Source organism: Pantherophis guttatus, chromosome 3 (assembly GCF_059756535.1).
Source record: "Pantherophis guttatus breed Tessera chromosome 3, ASM5975653v1, whole genome shotgun sequence".
NCBI classification, from domain to species: domain Eukaryota; kingdom Metazoa; phylum Chordata; class Lepidosauria; order Squamata; family Colubridae; genus Pantherophis; species Pantherophis guttatus.
Genome location: NC_142065.1, coordinates 143964695 through 143970601, shown reverse-complemented (window position 1 = coordinate 143970601; position 5907 = coordinate 143964695).

Sequence of the window (5907 nt, the reverse complement as noted above, 5' to 3'; positions counted from 1 at the left end):
AAAACATTATTAGGGCCATAAGATCAGTATTTTTTTTTTTTAAAAAAGTAAAGCAGTTATAAAATGAAAATAGGAAGCTCAAAATAAAGGAAATTAATGCGAATTTTCAGACCTCAGGAAAGATGAATAGTGCATTGTAGGAAGTTAGCACCCACCACTTTCCTGGAAGAATGAAATATTTTAGGAAATATTAAAAAGGCAGAATATTATGTTTCCCTGGTTGAGAAATGGAGAAACATATTTTAAAGACAAAGCAACTCCCATCTTCCTGCCTCCCCCCCCCCACTTTGTAAATGGGCCAGTGGCAGAAACTCAGTCTTTGACAACAAGAGCAACAGAAACTAACAGAATGGGACCCATCTAGGACAGAAACTCACCACATGGCACCTGGGAAGATTACATCGGCCAGCAAGGCTAGCTACGACCCCCCATCCCCTGGGAGTCTGACAACCAAGCAGGATGCTCTTTCGGGGCCCCAGGAAGTTCAAAGCCAGAGAAAGCATAAAACCAGGGGACTCACTGTATCTCATCCCTTTTCTGTTCAGGAACTCAAGCCATGTGATACTGTCCACCATAACCATCTTTCCAAGCAGTTTCCATGTTTCCAGTATCTTTTTCCCCACTTGGAGCTGAACCCAGAAGGATATTTCTTCCTACAGAAGAAAAATCCAGTTCCAGTTCCAAGCCAGGAATAAAATGGAGGCCGATTCTGTTTATTGGTGAACAGAACCAACACATATACACACACAGTGTGCAGTTCTGGGACAGCTGACAAAATGGAGCTGAGAGTAGGGTGGGTTTTTATACCTTTTTGATTTCTATGGGGTCATGGCTGGCTCTATAGGCAAAAGGGGAAATGCAGATTTTATCTGCATTTCTAAAAGCTGGCCTCCTCAGTTTCTGCTTGGGTCAGGGAGACTGGTGCTGGTTTCTGCCTCCCTTAAGATTTTTTCCCATTTCTCCTTTGGGGGAAATATTCTATCCTGCCTTTTTAATATTTCCCAAAACATTTCATTCTCTAGGAAGGTGGGTGGGTGCTGACTTTCTACAACATAGAATAGTACAGAGAACTGGGCAACTTGGAAAGCTTTATCCAAACAGTAATCGGATAAAGGATGATAAATAGCACTCATGTTCCATACCAGAAAATTCCTTCATGATAGGATAAATATGGCTCAAAGACTTACTTTACTGAGGCATCCCTACAAGGGCATATATTCTGATAAAGTGTATACTGAAGTTTAAAAGATGATACCAAGTTCTAACGTCCATGGAGTCCAAGCCCATCTCTAAACAAAGACATTTTTAGTGCATGTGGGGATTGTAGGGGTAGATGAGGTAGCTTCATGGATGTTAAGATTTCTAAAAGGACAGTGTAGGAAAACCTTGCAAGATGCAGAGAGGAAGTAGGCATCTTTGGAGTGGAAAAAATTAAGGATAGCTGAGGAGCTACGCTGTGAATCATTTTCCAGATATAGAAAGTGTTTGAGGATAAGAAAGCCCTGGAAGAGCAAACCAAGATATTTATAAGTATACATCTCTCAATATATCCCCATTAATTTGCCAATTATGAATGTCATGATATTTTTATACAAATACCAGGACGTTCGTTTTCTGACAATGTAGTACTAGTTTTTATTCTTAACAGAACAAAGCCAAACTCTCCGTTTTTTCCTATTTCCACTTGGGAGACGATTAGGTTTTCTGCTTATAGAAGAGCTAGATCCACTTGCCCTGCTAATACAGGGGAGGGATGAGGAGGGAAACAGAGGACTGAGGTTATTGGATTGGTATTTTGGTTAAAAGGGGCTGAAATGCACCCTGGCCTTTCTGGCCACATTCTGCCCAGGGGCTGCACCTTTTACACCCTTGGATTAGAGAAAAATAATGCAATTTGAGAAGGGATTGACAATATTTTTCTGCAACAATTAGCAGTGTAGTGATTATTTACTTATATAGGTTAAGTATTTAAATATAAATAGTCCTAGTTAAACAATCACTTATTTAGCAACCATTTGAAGTTACGATGCCACTGAACGAGTCATATTTACAATAGGATCTCATAGTTGTGGCCATCACAGTGTCACCACAGTCAAGTGAATGTGATTTGGATTTTTGTCGACAAGGTCATACTTATGATCGTCACAGAATCCTGCAGTTACATCATCAACATTTGCGACTTTCATGTTAGCTTCTGATAAGCAAAGTCAATAAGGAAGCTGGCAGGAGGTTACAAATGGCAGTCACACTTCATGGCATCGTGGGGCTTGCTTAATGATGATAACTGGAAGTGCCAGAACTGCTGTCGCAAAGCAGTGTGATTACCTGATGTTGTGCTTTATGACCACATTGCTTAGCGATATAATTTTCTGTCCCAAATGTTGTCACTTCCTGTAATAAGAACAACAAAAGAGCAACACTGACTTGGAGGTATTCTTTGTCTAAGACAGTGGATTCCTTCCTGCTGCTTTTTCCTATCCTAGAACCAATGAGGATTAATCAATCCTTTCTCAGGTCTTTGGAAAGGCCTAAGAGTGGATAAAAATGCCAAAATCCGTTCTAAATAATGTCTGACTCCGGATCATACAATAATGATTCACTTGGCAATTTGAGGTGCAAGGGTGACATCGTGTGGTTCATTCAAAGACCACATTGTCTTGACATATGCTATCTGTGAAGCTAGTCCTCAACTATGACCACAACTGAGCCCAAAATTTCTGTGGCCAAGTGAAAAATTGGTTAAGGAAGTTTTGCCCCATTTTATGACTTCTTTGCCACAGTTGTTAAGTGAATCAGTGCAGTTGGTAAATTAGTAACATAGCTGTTTAGTGAAATTGATTTCCCCATTGATTTTGCTTGTCAGAAGGTCGCAAAAGGCGACCACGTGTCCCCGGGACATTGCAACCATCATAAAGATGAGTCAGTTGTCAAGCATCTGAATTTTGATCGTGTGACCACGGGGATACTGCAATTGTGTGAAAAACAATCGTAAATCACGTTTTTCAGTGATGTAACTTTGAATGGTCACTAAATGAACTGTTGTAAATCGAGGACCACCTGTATTCATGCAATATTGCACCAGGTAGAGTAATGCAAAGAAGGAACTAAAAACCTTATTACAGGAAACCGCTAAAGGATAATTAGATATCATGGAAGTCTGGTGGGATGAGATTCATGATTAGAATATTAAACTTAGACTTTTGATTTGTTCAAAACAAAAAATAGAGAGGCAAGGCAGTTGTTTATATAAAGAAGCCATATGTCCATAAAGAAATCCATGTCCCTAAAAATGGACCTCCATTAACATTTACAGGAAAAAGGAATGTTTTGTACAAGTGTCTTCTCTAGACAGAGGAAGGGGACAATCCCTTTCTAAATCAATTCATAAATATCCCGGTATCTTCTTACTCATTTATATACTGGTAATCCAATAGATATATGATAATTCTTGCTGACAATTTTATTTCTTTCAGAATGCAGAAGAAGAAACCCACCAAATCCTAATGAATGAGAGGAATTCATACATGGTCTGACAATGTCGGACATCTTAGGGGAGAGCAATCATGCCACATTAGGAGTTCCAAATTACTTAGGGATAAAAAGCTAACAGGAATAAATCATTTCCCTGGACTTCAGAATGATTTCAATAAATTCAGGTGAAACTTTGCTACTGTATCATGGCTTGAAATCCTGAAGAAGAAACAGGTTAACAGCAATGGGGAGGGGCAATCCTGTTCTTATTGTCAAAGGCTTTCTCTCCATCTGAAAAACTCCATGCAGCTTGTTTGTTGTTCCAAATATTCCAAAATGTTCAACACATTTTTCTTTCTAACATGATCCTTTGTCTTTTATGTAAAAACCCACATTGATCCTCATGAATGAATTCTTGCAAAATTTTCAGTCTTTCAGCTAGAATCATTATAAACAACTTAGAGTTGGAAGACAGAACATAGTGTTTCGTAGAGATTCTGAAAGTTTATCCTCAAAACCTTTACAGATTTTGTATTTTTGCATAGCCACATTAACCATTAATGCAGTATTCTCTGTCTTGAAGTTTCAACATCTTTTCCTCTTTCTTTTCTAGCTCATATGCCAGCCATTTCCTGTGGGTTTTTTTTCCACAAAGTCAAAGGTTGAAGGGTTTTTTTTTGCTTTACATGATTTATTTTCATATCATTTCCGTTAATAACATAGATAGCTGTTGCTGTAAAAGTTTAATTTGTTAAGAGAGATTTATCTTCTCTGGAAATTTCTTTAATCTTTTCTTTTGATCTCATCCAAAATATTTCGGGTTTTCTTTCGCCTCTTCTTCTTGAGTTATTATGTTTTATAAAGTAATCTCTAATAAAAGCTTTACTTGCATCCCAAGGCATTGTCAAATCAAGTTGTAGCACCTTATATTTAACTCATGGATTTTCCCTGCCATACAAATTTAGATATATCCTTTTGCCATTGTTTAAATGCTGCATCAGTTGTCAAAATAGGTATTGTTTGAAACAAAAACAACATTCTAGTTAAAATATTCATCTTAATCACAGAAATTCCTCTCAGTAATGAAAATTGTATTTTCACTTAACATATTTTGTTTACTTTCATTCCATGTCTTAATACAACTATTTTGGAATAATATACAATTCATATTTGCCATAGTGATACCCAACTATTTTGCCTTCTTCTCAATCTTAAAACCTAATTTGTTTATCAATTTGTTTGATCTTGAATTTTCATAGTTTTGTTAACATCTTCATCTATATTAATGTTAAAACCTGCTAATGATTCAAATTCTTTTGTCTATGTTTCAAATTCCTTTAAAGGATCTTTCAGAGCCAATATCAACTCATCTGCAAAAGCTCTTGATTTATAAATCTGTTTTTAAATCTTTACCCCCCAAATCATCTTATCCTGTTTTATGTCTCTAGTCAGTATTTCAAGAACCAAAATAAATGGGAGAGGGAACAATAGGCAGCCTTGTCTTGTTCCTTTTTGTATCTCACATGGTTTTGTTAGATACCCATTAACAATTATTTGTGCTTTCTGTGAAGTATAAATCAATTTTACCCATTTTATAAAGTTATCTGCAAAATCCATATGTTCCAAACTTAAATAAGACAGAATTCTAATGGGCTCCGTTTTAAGTGGAGATTTTCAAACTGGAGCTGGAGTTGGAACCATTCCCTACAAGAAGCTTTGGTCAAATGACACCTAAAGTACCTTCAAAATTCTATAATCTATAATTTTGCAAATTGTTGGAAATCTTATCCAGATCACCTTCTGCTAGGCAAATGAGCAGGGGCAAGGATTCAATGAAATCCGTTTACCTTAGTTTTTCCCTATTCTTCCCACTGCGTTGACCTATTAATCCCATTATTCCATCCAGCATAATTAACCCTATTGTGGTTAATCAAAGTTGCAGTGCAACATATCATGACATTCTAAGATTGGGAAGGGGTATGATATGCTGTGGGAATGAATGGAATGATTCAATAGAAACATTACAAATCTAAAAATGCACTGTTGTCTTTCACCATCACAAAATTTCTGCATCATTCTTTTTCTTAATATAAAGTTTTTTTAAATAGTAGATTAAAAACAATGAAACTAATATAAAGTAAGATAAAAAAAAAGCTAAAAGTGCAAGAAAGGAGAAAAAAACTAAAAGAATAGGAAAGAAGATATAAAGAAGGAGCCTCCAATCTTATTTATAGCAATTTTAAATAAAATTATACATGTATCTCTTATTCTATGGTTACAATATAAAGTTCTTTCTACAATCTGTCCTGTCCAGTCATCAAAACCATAAATCATACATTCATTTTTCCTGTTTTATTGCAAAAAGTCTATAAGGGCTTTTGATTTCCTGCATTAGTCTTGATGCCAAGGAAAAGGGTGGAAAATAAGACAAGATAT